At 44.3% G+C, this 21859-nt stretch overlaps 1 long non-coding RNA gene and 1 pseudogene across 2 annotated transcripts in view; one reads left to right on the plus strand and one right to left on the minus strand.

Annotated features, from left to right (window-relative positions):
• Window positions 1-20: 20 nt before the first annotated feature.
• Window positions 21-2717, plus strand: LOC145713217 (cytochrome P450 2B1-like; annotated as a pseudogene).
• A 15147-nt stretch (window positions 2718-17864) lies between these two features.
• Window positions 17865-21859, minus strand: part of LOC144614546 (uncharacterized) — a 45397-nt gene continuing 41402 nt past the window's right edge. For both annotated transcript variants that reach the window (XR_013552349.2, XR_013552348.2), the window contains one exon: window positions 17865-21080. This is a non-coding gene — a long non-coding RNA (uncharacterized LOC144614546). The remainder of the gene's footprint in view (window positions 21081-21859) is intronic.

Raw genomic sequence — 21859 nt, forward strand, 5'->3', positions numbered from 1 at the left:
TCATCCACATTATAGACCATTGCTTGTCCCCATTCTTACTGAATTTCCCTACTTCCGTCCCTCTATGCAAGGGCTTCCTCAGCCCCTTCAGCTGCATGATTCTCCCCTGGTGCCTTGGATTCCCTGGTATTCCCCTTCAAATCCCCTGAGACTGAAACAAACATCCAAATCCTGACATCCCCTGGGAAGATAGCGATCCATGCCATCTTACATGAGACCCACTTATTGTCAGGTCACTAGGGATCCTTCTAGAAGATGAGAACTTCTTCGCCTCAAAACCAGGTCCAAGAAGGCAAATATTTGCTAAGGAATGAATGAATGAATGAATGAATGGTTCAATCAGTCAGCCTCAAACCCGCCCAACATGGAGCTAGGCTTCCCCCATCAGACCTTATCTTTTTCTTCATTTCTCATTCTCTTCTGAGGCCCATAGCAAATCCTTCTTTCCAGCGATCTCAGGATGCCTCAGTTCGGTCTTCTAGCGATTTCCAATCCCTCATGATGCAATGCCACCCTCTAAGAAAATCAGCCAAGAGCCACCCTTGCAGTAGACCATCCTACACCAGGCTCTGCCAGCTGGCACCACCGCCCTTCCCTCAAGAAGGTACCCCAGGTTCAAGGGCATTGCCTGCTAAGATACCTCCGGCCAGCCAGGGGCCAATGGGAAGCCAGTTTGGGGATCCAATAGAGAGGCTAAACTTCCTGGCCTCTGCAGCACCTGCCATCTTTGGGTTCCCTGATGCCACTGGGGAGTTACCAAGAGCTGTGCTAAAGTAGATTTTTGGCACATCTGCCCCGACGATCACAGAAAAGAGAAGGTGACACACAACAGAGCAGCCTACCTTTTAAGAGGGACAGCAGGATGGAAGGAAGACATAGGCGGGACCATGGCAGTCACAGCCCCTTGCTGCTCTGGGGTCACCCGGCTTCTTGGAGTCAAGTCCCTCTGGGACTGTGGCCTCTGCCCTTCCTGGGGAACTTTTTGCAAATAAACCCCAAGGGCTTTCTCAAGTCCTTCCAGGCGGTGAGATGGGATGGGGAAAGCGGGTGGAATGCAGGAGGTGGGTGGACAGGAGACAGCTCAAGGGCAGGAAGGCACTTGAGGGTCAAACTGTGGGGGGACTTCGCAGGCCAGCTTGGGGACTGACTTCTCCCAGCTGGGATCGGGCCCATGAGAGAAGCTTCTGGAATTCTTATAAGAAGGAATGCAGGGAAGGTAAACCAGAGAGAGAAAATTCTGATAAACATGAGGCTTTGAGCTCTGGTTCTGCTGGGGTGGGAAGGGAGAGGTACTAGAGCTTATGTGTGAGGATTCTCTGTAATTTTTAAAATTCAAACCTGGAAGAGTTCTTGTAAAAGCTGAAAGAGGAGGACATTTGGGGCAAGGGCACATGAGCGAGGCTTGGAGTATGCCACAGCATTCAGTGTCCATGCTTCTCTGATAAGGATGCAGTGGGGAGGGAGTAGTGGTGGTTAGGTTACGCTGGAACATGTGATCCAGGTGTGAGGGTGGAGACTCTTTCCTCACTCTTCTCTGGAGTGAGAGAGTGAGATCTGCATCCTGCCCCCACAGCTGCGGGTGAAGTACTGGATGCCCTCACCATCTACCTGGGACCACGGCCAGTCATCAACCTGTGTGGGTACAAGGCAGTGAGGGAGGCCCTGGTGGGTCAGGCTAAGCTTTCCCTGGCTGAGGGCACATCGCCATCATTGAACCCATCCTCAGGGGAAGAGGTGAGTGGGGCATAGGGGTGGGTTTGGGAAAAAGAGGAGGGGACATCCCACGTGTCCTCCCAATCTTCCATCCATGACCCACCAATCAGGTATGATCTTCGCTAATGGAAAGTCTTAGAAGGTCCTTCAACAAATCTCTCAGGTCACCATGAGGGACTTTGGGATGGGGAAGCAGAGCATTGAGAAACGAATCCAGGATGAGGCTCAGTGTCTGGTGGAAGAACTGAGGAAATCCCAGGGTGAGCCCTGGGGACTGCTCAGGAGTTGGAGGGGCAGGCAGAGGGTGGGACAGAGAGATCCAGAGACAGAGAGATGCAGAGACAAGTTCAGGGAAAGGGAGAAGGAGACAGAAAAAGAGAAAAATAATGAGGAAAACAGGGAAGGAGACAGAGAGGTGGAGAAAGCAGACAGAGAAAGCAAGACAGAGGAAAAACCCAGGATACCAACAAAGATCAATCCAGAAGTAGAAACTATAAGGAAAAGACTTAGAAAGAAAAAGGTAAGGAGAGAAATAGAGTCGGGGAAACAAAGACTGACAGTGAGGCCAAGGACAGGGCCACAAAGACAGACGGGACACAGAAAGAGAGAGAACAGAGTAGAAGGGGCTGATTCTCAAAGACTCAAACACAAGACCAGACAAAGACACAGGTGCACCAAGAAGGTCACACCAAGACAGAACCCAAGAAAACCATGAGACACAAAGTGCAAAATGCCCAGAAAGATGTGTGATAAGAGACATAGTGAAAGCCAGGCTGGCCAAGAGAAAGAGAAAGAAACCAACCAAGCTAAGAAGGCACCAGCCAGGTCAGAGCCTTCCAGAAGGACAATGCAGTCCTCCACCCACCACCCACCCCCATCACCCTGTGACCTATCTGGATCCCACTTTCCTCTTTCACTCCACCATGGCCAACATCATCTGTACCATCATCTTTGGCCAGTACTTTAAGTACCAGGACCTCAGAATCTTAAGGCTGCTACACTGAATGAATGATCTCTCCACTTTTGCCAGCTCTTTCTACAACCAGGTGAGGCCAAAGTTTCCATGGTGGGCCAGGAATTGGGGTGGGTGGAACTTGGGAAGGAATAAGATGCTTTTTCTCCTAACACTGAGGCAAGAAGCCATCGAGATCGGTTTTCTGTGCACACACTTACCCTCTACACCCTTCTAAGTGAGGCAATGAGTCCAACTGGAGGTAGGAATCAGGCCTCAGGAGAGGGTGGCCTGTGAGAGAAATCCCAGCAGAGGTAACAACGCACTTGTTCACGTGCCACTGAGAGTATTTGTGTGAGTGCTCAACTGGGAGGCACATTTCCGAAGTCTACGGGATGAATTAAGCCTGTCGGATATTGCTGTGCTGTGCAGGTACAGCCTCAACCCTTGTAGCACCAGCCTAGAGAGAACAGATTCTTGGAACTCCTTGCTTCTTCCCTGGAGATGTGTGAACTCCTTTCTGGCATCCTGAAACACTTTCCTGGTACCCACACTCGAGTGTACAACAAAATTCAAGAAATGGAACATTTTGTCCTTGAGAACATCAAGAGGCTGGACCCCAGGGCCCCGCAGGACTTCATTAATTCCTTCCTGGTCCTGTGGACAAGGCAAGGGCGAGCTGGATGGGGGGCAGGTGGGAAAGAGGGTGATGGGCACATTACTGCCATTGAGCTAATATGTTTGGATATGATGTATGCATTGTTCAAATGCTGAACTACTTCCTATGTGTTGGTAAGAAAGCCACTAGTCCATCCCCCTTCGCACCCCCTATTCCCTCCTCAGCTTCCCTAGGCTCTCCTGAAATTCCTGTTATGAGATAGCAACTGCCCCTGCAGGGCGTCTTCAAGACCCTTCTCCACCTTCTCCCATTCTGATTGGTCGGAAGCCCCTGTCTGTTCTGATTGGTCGGAGGTTCATGTCTGTTCTGATTGGCCAGACACCCCTGTCTGTTCTAATTGGTTGGAGGCCCATGTCTGCTCCATTGGCCAGACACCCATGTATATTCTGATTGGTCAGGGGTCCATGTTTTTTCTGATTGGTCGGAAGCCCCTGTCTGTTCTGATTGGTCGGAGGTCCATGTCTGTTCTGATTGGTCAGGGGCCCACGTATATTCTGATTGGTTTGGCAAGTGTCATACTGGTTGTTAAACATCTTCAATATCACTCCTGGATGGGCAGCTGCAAGGAAAGCAAAGACACCCAGAGACAGAAAAGATGAAAACCAAAAAATATCAATCCCTAACATATATTGAGTACTTACATACCTAGTATCAAAATAACCCCAGATGATGAACTACATGATAGGTTAAGTTCCTTATCCAAAGACACCCAACCAGGGAATGGTAGGGATTGAGTTTGAACCTAGGCAGTTTGGTTCCAAAGCCCACACTTTTTGCTACATTGTTGACCTCGGATAGAGAGAAAAGGAAATAAGAAAAATAGAAAAACTGGCACAGAGTAACAGGGGAGTGGGTGAGAAGAAAAGAAGACCCAGAAGCTGGGTATCTTTGCAAGGGGAAATGTTAAGTAAAGTAATGTCTTTTGCTATTCCCCAGGATTTCCTGAATCCTGAGAGTGAGTTCCACTGTAAGAATCTCGTCTACACAGCGGTCTTACTGTTGTTTGCTGGCACAGAGAGCTCCAGCACCACTCTCTAGTTTGGGATTCTACTCCTTCTTAAGAACCCCGATGTTTTAGGTGAGCTGGGCTTATGGTGGTTGAGGGCCAGAAAGGGTGGAGGGTCTTGCAGCTATGCTGGAAGGTGGTCACGTGATGGGTAAAGACATACAACTTCTAGCCTTGTCAGTCCAAAAAATAAGATTCACCCCTGTGAAGATTGGTAACTTATGATAAAGCTTTGTTGCTAACAAGGCACTTTGAAGTTGACAGCATAATTTAGTTTACAAAATATTTTTCATTCAATTAAGCAACCCATGGTTTGAAAGGTACTTTCGTACTTATGAAATACATAAGGTGGTTGTAAAATGCTTTATGGTTAATGAAGCTTGCCCCAGTCACAAAGAGTACCATTGACAAAGCATTTGCAGTCTAAAACAGCACATGGCTCTTTTTTTTTAAACTTCTTAAAAAACATTTTTTTTTTGTTTGTTATTTTTGAGAGAGACAGAGAGAGACAGAGGGCAAGCAGGGAAGGAGCAGAGAGAGAGTGAGACACAGAATTGGAAGCAGACTCCAGGCTCTGAGCTCTCAGGACAGAGCCCGAAGCGGGGCTTGAACCCACAGACTGAGAGATTGTGATCTGAGCTGTAGTCGGCCGCCCAATGGACTGAACCACCCAGGCGCCCCCTTAAAGCACATGGCTCTTGACACAACGCTTTGAGATTGACACTTTGAACTTGACAAAGAACTTGATTCTTTGGAGCAGCTTGCTGATTTACTAATTAAAAAGCCCCTCAATTGTTTCTCATGTTGGTGGTCTGCAGATCAGACTTGGAGAAATTCTCATCTAATCAAATTCCCCTATTTCACAGGTAATCAATTTCAAGGTCAGAGTGGGGAAGTGGCTTATCTAAAAATCACATAGCAAATCACTGGGACAAAAGGATATGACACCAGTTTCAGCCATAATCCATCTTTAGTTAAAAAAAAAAAGTGGCCAAAGTTTGAATGAATTTCCACCCACCCATCATTACCCACGTGATCCCCACTCATAACTAGAGTGGAAACATCAGACAAGATTTCCCTACAACAAGGCCATTGACTTTCTTTCTCCATGCTTTCATTGAGAAGGAACAATAACATAACACCTTAAGAAAAGTTCACAAGACCCTCCCCCCACAGTCTGTAGGTCATGTTTTGGGTGACTTGGTTGAACCCACTATTAAGGTCATTCATTGATATTACCCACCCTACCACTCTCATCATTTTTAGAGAAAGTCCGGTGGAGATTGACAGAGTGATTGACTCACACCGCTTCTAGCCCTGGAAGATTTGGCAAAAATACCTTATACAGATGCTGTCATCTGCAAAATTCAGAGATTCGGTGACGTCATGCCCCTTGGCATCCCCCGCTCTGTCATCAAGGACACTCACTTCTGGAGATACCATCTGAGACAGGCAGGATCCTGATAATCCTGATGCAGTCTTATGATTCATGTCTCTGGTTGTTGGACTATAACGAGAATTTTTATTTCCAGATTTCTGTGGGAAGAAGGGAGATTTTAGAAATGTAGAAATGTCCTCTCTCTTCTGTGCTTTTTTTTTTTTTTTTTTTTTTTTTTTACTGTATTAGATGTCAGGAAGACTGAAAAAATACCTCTTGAAATATGTTGTACAATAGAGCTGTCTTTTTTTACAAGCTATTTTGTCATCTCTCCTACTTTCCTCCTTCATGAGAAGACATTCAAAATTTGATGTTTCTCTTTCCACGATTTCTTTAAGTTTATATGAATACATACTGCATACACCTTCCTGCAATATTTCCAAGGTATGTCTGTAGATCCTGCCTCTTGTATTTGAGTTGGGTCTTTGGAGGCTTCTGGTGATCCAGATGTGAATCTTTTAGTTGATGGGTTATAGAGAAGTCCAAAGAGATTTGGGGAAGAGGGTAGTCTTCGAGGATAGCTAGAGGGATCGGGACACAACTATTAACCAAATAGGGCAACGTTATTTCGATAGATCAACCACTAACTGTAGAGCCATGAGTGGATGAGGCTTATTATCAACTGTGGATGTACCATAAGTGAGTCAGCCACTCCTTGTTGATACCCACTTGGGTCCTCTTGACTTTGACACCCTCTTAGGGCACAACCCTGTATCCCATCTTGAACTCTGTCCTCCATCATCCATTCCACTTTGAGAAGCCAGAAGCCTTCCACCCTGGCCACCTCCTGGATGCAGAGGGCAACTTCAAGAAGCAAGAAACCTTTGTTCCATTCTCCCTAGGTAAGTTGGGCCCATCCCCACCTGCTCTCCACCTCTCCCTTGTGTGACTTTCTACCTTTGTCCAGCTCCAAACACCGGGTGAACATTTTTGATAACGATGAGGATTCTGAAGGAAAGAGAAAGCAAGAAATATCCAAGGACAGAGGCATTGTGAGAGGGAAGGAAAAGGAGGGAGCACAATGGGGAAGATAGAGACTAAACTAATGATGGAGATTAGGTGAAAGACAAACACACACACATGCTCACACATGTACAGACAAAGAGCAGACACATGAATGATCCATTATTGAGGACCTGCTATGTACCAGGAACTGAGAAAGGCATTTGAGCTTTTCTTTCAAAATAAAAATAACTTTATTATTTTTTCTAATTTGTATCCAACATGGAAGCAATAAAATTGAAAGTGAAAATCATCTGTAATTCACTACCAAAATCAGGCTTAAAAAAAGTCTAAGTGGCTTTATTAACTGATTTATGAGTTGGGAAGAATCCCATCTAGCAAGTAGAGAGGAGCTCTAAAAAACCAGATGTGTTAATGTTACAGAGGATGTCCTTCCACATTTTTTATGAAATACATGCACACACACAAAGGTAGGTGATGGATGGATGGATGGATGGATAGATAGATAGATGATAGATAGATGATAGATAGAAGATAGATAGATAGAAGATAGATAGATAGATAGATAGATAATCCAAATTTTTTATGAAATACATGCACACACACAATGGTAGGTGATGGATGGATGGATAGATAGATAGATAAATAGGTATATAAAAGAAAGGTAAGATGAAAAAGAGAACAGTAGGGAAGGGAAAAGAGGAAAATTAGTTGATTTACTTCTTATGAGCCAGTTAAAATCCAAGCCCCAGACTAGAATGAGGCCCAGGAAGGATTTAGGGCATAAAAATATAAGGGATATTAACTCTTGTGGTTGTACAAGTGCTTTGATTCACTTATCAAACAGTTCAACTTTTAGCCACTGACTTGGAATTGATCATATGCTAAAATTTTAAATCTCCTTATGTCTATTCTGTGCTTATTTATACAGACCCATATTGACACTGATTCACTGATCTGTCTTTTCTAGCGCTACAATACTAGTTGAATTATTATACCCATATAATATCTTTTAATATTTTACAAGGGCTAGTCCCCCTCCATTCCTCTTTTTTCTCAGATAGTTATATGGTTCCTGTAACACATTTTGTTCTTCCAAGCTTAATTTTTTTAAAAAAATTTAACGGTTATTTATTTTTGAGAGAGAGAGACACACAGTGCAAGTTGGGAAGGGGCAGAGAGAGAGGGAGACACAAAATCCAAAGCAGGCTCCAGGCTCTGAGCTGTCAGCACAGAGCCTGATGTGGGGCTCGAACCCACAAACTGCGAGATCATGACCTGAGCTGAAGTTGGACTCTTAACCAACTGAGCCATCCAGGCACCCCATTGTTCTTCCAAGTATACTTTTAAATGATTTTGTCAAGGTCTCAAAAAATCCCACTAGGGTTTTACCAGGATGAATTTAAATTTGCAGATTAATTTAGATAGCTTTGACAACTTTAAAATTTGAGATATCCCCAACAAAAAAGTAATGTGTCCATTGAAGCCACTGTCATACCATTTGCTGGCAAGTGGGACTTTCATTTTCTTAATTAGGTTTTACATATTTCTTGCGAAGTTTTTTTCTAAGAAACACAGGAGGAGATTGGGGCTATAGTTCAAAGTGCCTCTTTGTCTTACCGAGCTCAGGATGACATAGACATAACTCAGGGTGGGGGACTTACCCAGCAGACATTTATTTTCTCACAGTTGTGGAGGTTGAAAGTCTAAGATCAGGGTGTCACTATGGGTGGGTTCTCATGAAGCCTCTTCTCCTGGCTTGCAGACAGCTGCCTCCTTGCTGTGTCCTCACAAGGCAGAGAGAGAGAGAGAGAGAGAGAGAGAGAGAGAGAGAGAGAGTTCTGGTCTCTGGTGTCTCTTCCTCTCTTTACACGGACACTAATCCCATCATACAGGCCCTACCCCTGTGACCTCATTGAAGAAGAAGGCCTCTTCTCCAAATACCATCACACTGGGAGGTAAGGCTTCAACATATGAATTTGGGGGTGCGGCGGGGGAGACACAATTCAGGCCGTAGCACTCTTTTAACATAGTATTTAAAATTTTTAAATGTTTATTTATTTTTGAGAGAGAGAGAGAGAGAGAGAGAGAGAGACAGAGAGAGACAGAGCATGAATGGGGGAGAGGCAGAGAGAGAGGAAGACAGAATCTGAAGTAGCTCCAGGCTCTGAGCCATCAGCACAGAGCCTGATGCAGGGCTCAAACCACCAACTGTGAGATCATGACCTGAGCCAAAATGGGATGTTTAATTGACTGAGCCACTCAGGTGCCCCTTAACATAGTATTTTAAATTGTTTTAATTAGTATATCAGAAGTTCAGTGGGCTTTTGGGGGGTAGGATATTTTTGTCAAAACTGGGCAATTTCTTTATATTACTTTTATCTATAATACTTTTTTTTTAAATTTATTCTCTTGGTGTTAACGTCTGAAAATAATGATATTTTGACTTAATTTTTTCTTATGTTAAATCATAACATAAGATTTTCCCTAATGTCATGGGCTAGCACTTACAGAATCATGTTAAATAATAGTAGTGATAGTGAGAAATCTTGACTGTTCTGAACCTTAAGAAGGAATATTTTCTCAGGGAACCTGGGTGGTTCAATCGGTTAAGCATCTGACTCTTGATCTCAGCTCAGGTCCTGATCTCACAGTTTGTATGTTCAAGCCCCAGGTCAGGTTCTGTGCTGGCAGCACAGAGCCTGCTTGGGACTCTCTCTGTCTGCCCCTCCCCTGCTCATGTGCACACTCTCTCTTATAAATAAATATATGAGCTTAAAAAAAAAAAGAATATTTTCTTTTTCTCTGTTAAGCTTAATGCTGTCTATGACCCTTTCCATATATTTTATGGTTATTCTATTATATATTCTTCTCTATTTTATTATTTTATTTTTTTAATATGAAATTTGTTGTCAAATTGGTTTCCATACAACACCCAGTGCTCATTCCAACAGGTGCCCTCCCCTATGACCCAGCAATAGCACTGCTAGGAATTTACCCAAGGGATACAGGAGTGCTGATGCATAGGGGCACTTGTACCCCAATGTTTATAGCAGCACTTTCAACAATAGCCAAATTATTTTTCTCAATTTTAAATCAAATTAAGGAAAGACCTTTGCTCCCCTCTATTTTACATCAGATTCTTCATTTTTAAACATTTTGATCAGGATTTGATTTGGGTATTCTTTTGTTTTTTAATATTTTGAGAGAGAGTGCAAGTGGGTAAGGGGCAGAGAGATGGAGAGAGAGAATCCAAAGTAGGCTCTGCACCATCAGCACGGAGCCCAATGCAGGGCTTGAACTTACAAACCATGAGATCATGACCTGAGTGGAAATCAAGAGTCGGATGCTTAATTGACTGAGCCACCCAGGTGCCCTTGGTTTGAGTATTCTTAAATATCTTTTCAGCTCCTGTCATAATGGTCAAATTATTTTTCTCCTTTGATCTGTCTAAAAAATAGTAGGTGTCTTAGTGTTGAATCATGCTGTCCCCTAGAGCTGGAATAAGAGAGGCCCAGGAGGGCAGGGGACTTGACCGAGGCCCCGCAGAAAGTTGTGGCCTATGTTAGGGTGTGTGAGGCTGTGATGAACAACCTGAACATCTTGGCTTAAGGCCAACAAGTTAATTTCATGCTCACACAACGTTTATCCCCTCATCAAGTGATGGGCACATGGATTGTTTTCTCCTTTTGGCTCATGTGAACGGTGCCACTGTGGACACTGAATACAGGGTGGCCTTGCATTTGTTTTACTTTTCATTGGGAATGGAAAGCAGATGTTTTTCATTCTCTGCCTTTGGGTGTCTGTGAAGACCCAGGCAGTACTGAAGATTGAATGAGACCATACTGACAGAGGAGCTTGGCATCTAATGAGTGTTATTGAAGTGACTGCCATGTAAATAAATCCTCACCTTCGAGTTGAGGCTCCAGGAGGCAAAGTCACTGGCCTGAGGGCAGAGCTGGACACATAGGAGCCTGACGACTCCCAAGGGTGCCATGGAGAGAGATGGCCTGTAGGTAGCTAGTTCCTATGTTTGAGACAATAGATGTGGGGGTAGGGGGGTTCCAGTCAGGAAAAGTAACCCCCCTTTCCCATTCCATCCTCTCTGCCTCAACCCCAGGCAGTTGCTTGGTCCCAGTGCTCAGGACAAGGGAGGCTGGGGGTCTGAGGTGGGTGAGAGACTTACTACATCTCAGATTACGGTCCTTAGTCTGAGCTACAACTTCACAGCTGAGGGATAGGTCGCGGTTGAGGTCACACATGGAGCTAACCAATGTTCCTTCCCTTCCTTATTGGGGTGCCAGACAGCAAGACTCAGGCTCAACCAGAGCAGGTGGCCAAAAGGAAAGCTGGGGAAGCTATACTCTAATGTTAGGAGGAAAACAGGGCATTGATCTTTCCTCCAAGGGCTCTGGCCCATGGCTGTGCTGTGTGGGATTGAGGTTTCTTGGGAGGGGCTGAGGGAACAGTCCAGGGATTCTCCAGCAGGGGCAAGATCAGGGCTCCTGGCACCAGTCTTACGGGGAATCAGAGAATGGAGGGTGGAGCACAGAGAGAGCCAGGTGGGAAACTCTTGCCTTTTAGGACTTTGCTTTGGAAGTCTGGCAGTGTCACTTCCCCTGCATTCTACTGGCCAGTGCAACTATGAATTCCACCCAGGTTCAAGAGGAAGGGAAGGAGAGGACATTGGATAGCCAACAAATCACACACATAACAAAGCAGGTTACCATCAACAAACATGCAGATATTTACAAATTACTTTGTTATCTAGTGTGCTCAGTACTTTATGATGTGGAAATGTCGGGGTTTGGAGCAAACAGTCAAGAAAGAATTCCTGGGGCACCTGGGTGGCTCAGTCGGTTAAGCGTCCGACTTCGGCTCAGGTCATGATCTCACAGTCCGTGAGTTCGAGCCCCACGTTGGGCTCTGTGCTGACCGCTCAGAGCCTGGAGCCTGTTTCGGATTCTGTGTCTCCCTCTCTCTCTGACCCTCCCCTGTTCATGCTCTGTCTCTCTCTGTCTCAAAAATAAATAAACATTAAAAAAATAAAAAAAAAAAGAAAGAATTCCTGAGACATCTTCGGTGCAAAAGGTGGTTTTGTTAAAGCACGGGGACAGGACCTATGGGCAAAAAGAGCTGCACTGGGGTTTGTGAGGGCAATTATGTGCCTTCAAGTTGGGAGAGGGTTAGGGACATTACAAGCCTCGAAGGTATTTGTAAAACAAGGTTTCCAGGACTCTGAGGGGGCTAGCTATAGTTAGGAAAAGGTCATTTATGAATGTTTAGTAAAATCTCAATCATGAGACCCTTCAGATGTGTATCAGTGGGCCATATGCTTGGAGAATGATTGTTAGAGAAGGTAGAGATAAAGGATGTTTTCAAAGGTATTTCTATTATGTTTAAAGTAGACACAGGGGGGGGCGCCTGGGTGGCTCAGTCGGTTGGGCGGCCGACTTCGGCTCAGGTCATGATCTCATGGTCCATGAGTTCAAGTCCCGCGTCGGGCTCTGTGCCGACAGCTCAGAGCCTGGAACCTGTTTCGAATTCTGTGTCTCCCTCTCTCTGACCCTCCCCCGTTCATGCTCTGTCTCTCTCTGTCTCAGAAATAAACGTTTAAAAAAAAAATAAAATAAAGTAGACACAGGACCCTGAGGCAGGGGTCTGGATAATGTTAAGCTAAGATTGCCGCTTACCCTTAGCAAAGGGTCAACATCCAGGCAGCTGAGATCCCAGATGAAGGTCACTGCCTGTCTCAAGGACTTGTCCGTTGGCTGTAAGTTGTAAGGATACTTAATTTTTTTTCTTTTGCCTTTGTTTCCCACCTCACTTTACACTGTGTAAGAGACTTTGCTTCTTGTCAATAATTTATTATGAAGCATATAGCAATGTATTTATCTCTCCAAATTATTAAGTGTTTTGCAGTATAAGAGCACTTTGTAATTAATTACCAAACAATTTGACGTGGACAGATCATTTTGCGTTTAAAAATATTCTTTGCTTTCAGCAAAACTGTTTGAGATTTGCGGAGTATTCTGTAGTATACAGAATGCCTTGTTGTTTACAGGGCATTTTGTAGTTTTTAAAAATAGTTTGACATTTACAAAGCACTTTAACATTTACAAAGATTCCAAATGGCCCAAGTGATAAGAGTATTTGTAAACACTGTATGTGGTTTGCACAGCATTTGGTAACACACAAAAAAATTTTCTCTTTACAAAAGACCTCAACAGAATGGCAGGGTGCATTGTTATGAAGTGATTTTCCATTTTACAGAGTTCATATTTATTAATTCCTTTGTAACATTCACAAAAAAGCTGCCATTCACGAAGGGCTTTCCTTCTACCTATAGAACAGGTCAAAATAGAACAGCATTTGATGAAGGCTTAAATGTTTCCAAAGCACTTGGGGAGTAGTTTATAAGCCTTCCAGCTTTCATCTGATAAATGTTCATTTGGTGCCTACCTGGAGCAGAGAGTGTGCTAAGGTGAAGGTTAAGCAACAAACCAGGGAGACGTCCTTGCCCTAGTGGAACTGCCATCAAGTGGGGGAGAAAATAAAAAAACAAAATCATGGCAGACAGTGATAAGCGCTATGAAGAGAGAGCAGAATTGACAAACTTAGGAAATAAATAGGAAGAGGCAGGGAGCTTAGTTAGAGCAAAGGTTTTCAGTCACAGAGCACTGCAAAATACTTCCTCCAACAAACTGGGTGTCTACAAAGTGCTTTCCTGTTTACAAAGCACTTTTGAAGTCATCGTAACACTTGACTTTAAAAAAAAATTTTAATGTTTATTTATTTTTGAGAGAGAGAGAGAGAGACAAAGCATGAGCAAGGGAGGGGCAGAGACAGAGGAAGACACAGAATCCCAAGCAGGCTCCAGGCTCTGAGCTGTCAGCACACAGCCAGATGTGGGGCTCAAGCTTAGGAATTGGAAGATCATGACCTGGGCCAAAGTTGAATGCTTAACATCCTGAACCCCCCAGGCGCCCCTTGACGCTTTTTTTTTTTAAGTTTATTTATTTATTTTGAGAGAGAGACAGAGACAGAGAGAAAGCAGGGAAGGGGCAGAGAGAGAGATGTGGAGACAGAGAATCTGAAGCAGGCTCTGTGCTGTCAGTGCAGCGCCTGATGCGGGGTTCAAACCCAGGAATAGTGAGATCACAGACTGAGCTGAAACCAAGAATCGGATGCTCAACTGACTGAGCCACCAAGTGTCCCCACACTTGACTCTTAAAATAACTTTGGCAGATGAATAAATATCATAAACTAGTCTTGATTCTGGAAGATATTATCTAGACCAACCCGACATCTCAGACATTAGGATCTAAGAAGGGAGGTGGTTATCCAATATCTCAAAGGAGATCAATGGGGTAGGCAAAACTTGGAATCCAGGATTCCGGACTCCTCACAACTTCCCCACTCTATCACAATGCATGTTTACAAAAACGAGCTGGAATTAAAAATTAAAGTCATGTCCATATAGGACTTTTTACCCGTATGACACTTGATGGTCCCACTAAATAGTGGATGTCTGAGACCTGGCTTTTGGTCCTATTGGTTAGAGTATGGAATGGGAATGACTCCCCTGTTTAGTACCAATTTTCCCAGATTCACCAGTCCTTCCAAGGCTCTCTTGGAAAGCTGCTCCTTGTCAGTGAGGTTCCCTGACACTTACTTCATCCAGAGGAAACACAGAAAGAGGTTTACAAGGTGATTGGCCAGCTCACCCATATGAAATTGGCCACCAAGAAAAAAATCTCTGAACTAAAGCTGCTCCTTGTGAGATCCAGAGACCCTGTAATCTCTCCCCTTGTTCAAGTGCTTTGCCTTCCCCAGAAGTCTTTGTTTCAACAATAACTCACCCCCAAGACAAGACTAGCTAGGGCCAGGAAAATTTGGAATGAGGGTCTTTATTCCAATGAGAGTCTCTTTTGTTCACCAAAGTGTACTGAGGGTCTTCTGCCAGGCTGTCTTTGGGAAGGAGACCTGTGTAACTCTCCTAGGATCACTCAATCCCAGGATATACTCTACCCCTAGCTTAATCCTTTATGACTTCACTGCTGTGAGAAGTGAGACATCATCTCTCTTAGCCTCGATGAGGAAGAGACATTCAAGGAGGATCCCATCTTTATCCCCTTCTCTCGAGGTAAGCAGACCACATCTACTCTCCACATTTAGGGTCTTGGGATGGGGACTGACTTTTCCTACTGGACCAGGGAACAGCAGTGGACCCTATTTATTCAGTCTCCCTATGGGAAACAAATAGACAAATTTTAAATATAAGAAAATGAGATGAGGATGCCTGGGTGTCTCAGTCAGTTAAGTGTCTGACTTCAGCTCAGGTCATGATCTCGTGGTCTATGAGTTTGAGCCCTGCATCAGGCTCTGTGCTGACAGCTTGGAGCCTGGAGCCTCCTTCGGATTCTGTGTCTCTGTCTCTCTCTTTTCCCCTTCCCTCCCCTTCAAAACTAAACATTAAAAAACTTTAGAATAATAATATTAAAACTATAGTCCTAAGTATAGTGTTTTGCTAAGTTCTGTGAGTTGTTCTAGTGAATTAGTGAACTACTGAGAGGGCTGTAGGAAGCCCTGAATTTGTAGCCAGCTAGGCAGAAGTGTGGATGGCTTGGGGATACCTGAAATTTGTAGGTAGAATCTGAAGTGGGGACAGTCCTGTGGGATGGAGCCCTTAAACCTGTGGAATCTGACGCGAATGCCAGGCAATCAGTGTCAGAATGGAATTGAATCACAGGCCACCTCACTGGTGTCAGCGAATGAATGATGAGACAGACACAGGAGCAAAGGAAGTATGTGAGGGAAAGAATCAGGGAAAGAAGAAGGAGAGGAGGAGGGGCCAAGGAAAAGAAGGGCAAGACCAGAAGGAGGGGGAATAGTGGGTAATAGAGTGACAAAGACACTCAGGAAGATGGTGAATGAATGAGTGAGTGAATAAATGAATGAATGAATGAATGAATGAATGAATGAATGAAATGACCTTTTATGTGCCAGGCGATGTAGCAGGTATGTTCGTATGGTTTGGTAATGCATATTATGTAAATAATACATAATGTAAATAATGTATAATGCATATTTATTATGTATATATATGTATTATGCATGTGTATAATAGATTTTATATGTATATGCCAGAAAATCTGTTTGTTAAGACCTGAATCCAACTGAAAGTCTGGAGTCCTTCATTCTGGGGCCCAAGCTAATGGGGAAGCAGCTACCTCTCCTGCTCCTCTCCTGCTCCTCTCCTGCAGATGACAGCAGCATAAGAAGCTATCAAACCTGGGCAGCAGAGTTAAAGCATCTGTTTGCATCCCATTGGTTAAAGCAAGTCACATGGTCAAGTCCAACATGGAGGGGTCTATATATTCTGCCCACAATGGGAGGTGTTGCAAAGGTACATGGCAAAGAATGTGGGTGTGTATATTCCTGTAACAGAGGAGTGAAAATTTGGGAACAAATCAGTCTCTCTCAGGGAGTAAGGTTCTTCCCTTACCCAGTCACCATATAGCCAGAGGTCAGGCATGTGATCCAATCTATATTCATCAAGCGGTCATTCCTTGGAGTTTGAGTCTTGAGTCACTGGCAAGGAAGGAGAGACAGTAGCCATGGAATCTATGACTCATTTATGTCTTTCCAAAACATTTTTCTCTGTTTAAGAATCAGAGTCATGCCTATCCCCTGTACCAAACACTTCTACCACTTCTTATCTCTAGAGTGACTCTTCTTCAAGGGCTCACACTTTCTACCAGCTCTGCCCTGTACATTACTTAGAGTATCTATTCTTCTTAAGCCATCCAGTTGTTAATATTTTTTTAAATTTTTTAATGTTCATTTATTTTTGAGATAGAGAAAGAGAGACAGTGAGCAGGAGAGGGGCAGAGAGAGGGAGACACAGAATCTGAAGGAGGCTCCAGGCTCTGAACTGTCAGCACAGAGCCTGACGCAGGACTTGAACTCACGGACCATGAGATCATGACCTGAGCCGAAGTCAGACGCTCAACTGACTGAGCCACCCAGGGGTCCCAAGTTGTTAATATTTTTTTAATCCACACATTCAAACATTCATGTAAGCCTTCAGCAACATGAGTTCTGCCAGAGTCCATCCTTGTAGACCTCTTGCCCCCAGGTCTTTCTTGTTACAACAGTTTCAGGAGCCCTGAAGGATTCAGTACTTAGGAGAGAGTCCAGAAGATACTGGGAAAAGTGTTCTGGAAAGGAAGCCATCAGAGTCTCAGAATCTGCTTTTGAGAAAAGAGCTGGTTGATTCCTTCTACATTAGTTTCTGTGATTTACATCATGTGACCCTGTTCTCTTGTCCAGAGATTCCACATCTGCACCAAAAGAAGGCAGCTTTCTAGAGGCTGGATGGGTGGTCAATGAGATTGACAAAAATCTGGCCAAAGGGACATTTTGAAATTATTCCCCACCCCTGGTGCCTTCCAAAGGGATGTTTTGGGCAGTCATATCATTTTTACTACATTACCTCACTGTCTTGTCCACAGTTGTTTGGCTTAAAGACAATCTTCAAAAAGACAATCTTCTCATCTGCTGAGAGGACAAGGAGTCAATCCATGGTTTAGATCAATCCAATTCACTTTTCCAACACTATGAACCCAAAGTCACTTTGCTCGAGTAAGTCACGATGCCAGGGAAAGCCAGAAACACATTCAAGCCAAATGTTGTGGGTTCACAAAAGCCTTCAAGTAGGCATGTTGAGGGAAGCAAAACAGGAAGCTATGAGTCCCCAGGGAGATATTGAGAGATACAGCCTTAATTCCCATAATGTGTTCCATGAAAGTGCTTTCTGTATTTTTACTTGCATTTCCTTAACTCAATCTCAACAGGGAGATTATCCTGGGTGGGCTTGGCTTAATCACCAGCCCAGTCAGACCCTTCATCCACCACCTCAAATAGAAGCAAGTGGGGAAGTCAGACCTTCAGGAGAAGGGGCATCAGACTCCCTCCCTGACTGGAGGAGTGTGAAAGCATTTATAGGCGTGTCTAAAATCCATCACGACATCCTTGAAAAGGTTTGGGAGAGAATAGGAATAGGAGGTTTGTGGGCCGCTGTTCGTGGTGCTGATGAGTGGTTGCCTTTCGGGACTGTGGCTGCTTTTCCCAGCCCTGAAACAATGGGGACACACACAAACCTCTCCAAGCATCTGACGCAGCAGAGGAAGGAATGATATGGAAAGAAAAGGAAGGGTGCCTGGACAGAGGGAGAAACAAACGTACAAAATCTGCTGAGGTGGCAGCATCACAGACAGCTAGGAGGAAGCAGAGATTTGTATTGACATCATTTTCCAATAATTGCGCCTCTTAAGAAGTACGTATTTTGTTCTCACTGGGGGTGGAGCTCTTGTGCCATTGATGTAGTACAATTGATAGCTTTCGTTGTGCCCTCCCAGCTTCCGCTCCTCCTTCTTCAGATAGCAGCACCGGTACTTAGCTCTGGGTATCTCAACATCCCCACTAGATGAAATCTACTTGGGGGTTGATCAAGTTGCCCCATGCAAGTTTCCCTGGCCACATGACCCAAGTCAGGTCCACCAGGTACTTAGTCCTCTCTGGATTTTGAATTTTGAGTGGTTGAGTGCCGCAAACAATGAGGACCCAGACACCCTACTGTGGCTTCCAGACCTAGCTGTCAATCAACACACCCCTGTCCCACTGGCCTCTCTCTTTCCTGAACCTCAGGAGTCCTTTCAGGTTGAGGACTGCTACACTTGCTGCTCCCTTTACCTGCGATTCTCTTTCCTCTTTATTTCTCAACTGGCTTCACTTTAATCCTCCAGACCTCTGCATAAATGCTCTCTTTAGAAGATTGAATCAACTTATTTAAAGTAGCCCTCTAGGGGAGCCAGGGTAGCTCAGTCCGTTAAGCAGCTGACTTCAGTTCAGGTCATGATCTCACACTCCATGAGTCTGAGCCCCATGTTGGGCTCTGTGCTGACAGCTCAGAGCCTGCAGCCTGCTTCAGATTCTGTGTCTCCCTCTCTCTCTGCCCCTACTCTACTCACACTCTGTCTCTGTCTCTCTGTCTAAATATAAACATTAAAAACATTAAAAATAAATAAAGTAGCCCTCTAATTAAATTACTTTTAATTTTCTTACTCTGTTTTCTTTTCTTTTTTACAATTTTTATTTATTTTTGAGAGAGAGAGAGAGCGTGCACAGGCACAAGCAGTGGAGGAGCAAAGAGAGGGAGACACAGGATCTGAAGCAGGCTCTGAAGCAGGCTCTGCACTGTGAGTGCAGAGCCCAGTGGAGGGCTCGAACTCACAAACTGTGAGATCATGACCTGAGCCGAAATCAAGAGTCGGCAGCTTAACTGACTGAGCCACCCAGGTGCCCCACTCTGTTTTAGTTTCTTGGTCCCACTCACTAGCCAACACCTTGTGTATGTATTAACTTGTTTATTATAGTCTACTTCCTCTACACTATGATGTCACTCTCTGCAGTATCTGTAGTGCCTGGAACACTGCCTGGCCCACACTAAGATCATATGGTCTTTTTCCCCTTTGACCTATTAATGTAATGGCTTACGTTAATACATTTCCTAATACTGAAACATCTTCTGTTTTTTAGACTTAGGAGAACTGAGGCTCAGATATCTAGAAGGGACTTTTCCAAAGTCACATAATCAGTCTGTTATGTTTCTTTAGGTCCTTTCCTTTTTTGTTGGGATTGCAGCAAGAGGGTTCCAAATAGATCCAAGAGACATTAAAAAAATTAAAAATAAGAAAAATGCACAGCTTAAACAGTCCAAGACTAGGATGACAACTCCATGTGTCTAGGGCACCATGAAATCAAGGACTTAGGTGCCTTCTTCCTGCCCGGCCACTTTCAGCGAGTGCTTTAGTTCCTATGTTGTGCATTTTTTATCTGCCTGGTTTCACATCCTTGCCTGGCTCCACGTTAGAATTAGCAAGAAGCAAGGATGTATGGGATTTTTGAGGTGGAAACCAAGGAGCAGCCATTTTTCTTTGAAGACTGCCATAAGTCACAGACATTGGGAGACAGATTTAGAATTGGTGAAGGGTTCTGATTTGTCCTCGATCTTATTTTTCTACATACAACTGTCCTTCCCAACTGCTGGTCCTGCTGATCAAAAATGGCCCCAAACCCACCACCAGCCATCTCACTTTGAACTCACAGAAGTGGTAGCCCAAAAAGCCAATAAGCTTCTAGAGAAGTTCCTCCCCCTTCGTGGTCTTTCTCTAACAATGGATGTGCCTAACATCCAGATTTCTGACTCACTCATCTGTCTCAGGGCTGTTTAATGAGCTTTCTCTGGTTCTTGATTCCCTGTTCAGATCTTTATCTTTCTAGCTAGTCCCACCATTTTGTAAGGTCTAATTTCTATAATAAATTCCTTATTCTGTAGTATTATAGTCACTTGAGTGGACTCAGGAATGAATCTTTCAGCCTCAGCCAAGCCTTCGGATCAATTTAGCCTCAGGCAGCAACCTCAGGAGAGACCCAAAATAAAGTTTCCACCAGTATCATTTCTACCCAGTTTACCTAGTCTCTGTTGTTTCATATTTACTATGGCTTTACAGTTTGCATGGCTCAGGATATGAGAACAAAACGGCACAGAAGGGATATCTTTGGCAACTCATCTGGATGCACCTGAATCCACTTGGGACATCTCAGTCCAGACCAAAGAAACTTGGCAGCATCTGAAGAGTCTCAGAGGTCTTAAAAGCTCCTGAAATGGTACCAGGCCTCAGACTCTCTCTCCAGTTTCTTCCTCTGTATGAAGTGGATGTGGCACATAACAGCATGAAAGATACAGAGCAGATAGCCAGAAGGTGATAGGCATGTCCTGAATGCACTTCTTAGCACATCTACAACAATGGGTGCTCACCACATGGTTAACTTCTATACACTTAGATGACTGTCTTCATCCAGTACGTGGCTGTTGCTGGTTGGGTTCTTTGGGAAGCAGACTCTGACATGGAGTTTGGTCTGTAGGATAGTTATTAGGGAGTGTTGTTGGCATCAACCAACACCCATAGAAGGGAGACCAGGAAGCAGGAGTGGGTGGAGGAAGAAGTTAGCTCTGTGGCTGATTCCATACCAGCCTCAGCTAACTCCATGGGTGCTCTGGAGCAATATGGCTCATCAGAATTGTCCTGCATCTCCATCAATCGCTGAAGTGGGCTGCCCCAGAAAAGGCATGACCTTGGGTGAGGTGCACCCTCCCCCTAACTTGTATAGAAAGTTTGATTCAACGTGCAATATTTTCCAGCAAAAAGGCAACGTACAGGAAGGGGTGCTGTACACAACTGCTACAGAAACAAACACGATGCTGGAAAAGAAAGAAAAAAAGGTGGGATTTATTGGTGCTATTTTCCTGCACTGGAAACTAGACGGGCAGTTGTCATTATCTCCAAAGTAGAAGAAAACAAAGCTGACACTGAAATAACACCATACAGGCTAATGTCAACATCAGTGAAATTTACTCACTGACTCACCCAACAGAAGGTCACTGCCAACAAGTGTTACTCTACACATCCATTAGTTAAATATACAATTTCATTTTTTCCAGTTTTTCTTTCTTTTCTTTTCTTTTTTTTTTTTTTTTTGTTTGTTTTTAAGTTTTAATGCAAAGCCAGCATCTTTGCTATCCTGGTGAACATGCCCTTTTGCTCAGAGGGTCTCCTTCTTTGTTGAGCAGAGGTGGACCCTGAGGCTGACAGCTGGGGGCCGGTGACACTCTCAGCCACTGGGCTTGCAATTCTGCCTTGAAGGAGGGTGGGGACGACAAAGTTAATCCATCACCATGGGTCACAGGAATCCCCACATCTAAGGGGTAAATATTATTTTTTAAATTTTTTTAATGTTCATTTTATTTTTTATTTTTTAAAAATTCTTTTTAATGTTTATTTTTGAGAGACAGAGAGAGCACAAGTGGGGGAGAGGCAGAGAGAGATAGGGAGACACAGAATCTGATGCAGGCTCCAGGCTCCAAGCTGTCAGCAAAGACCCAGACATGGGGCTCAAACTCACAAACCATGGGATCATGACCTGGTGGAAGTAGATTGTTTAACCAACTGAGCCACCCAGACTCCCCTAGGGGGTAAATAT

The sequence above is a fragment of the Panthera onca genome, chromosome E2 (assembly GCF_046562875.1).
Source record: "Panthera onca isolate mPanOnc1 chromosome E2, mPanOnc1 haplotype 2, whole genome shotgun sequence".
Taxonomy (NCBI): domain Eukaryota; kingdom Metazoa; phylum Chordata; class Mammalia; order Carnivora; family Felidae; genus Panthera; species Panthera onca.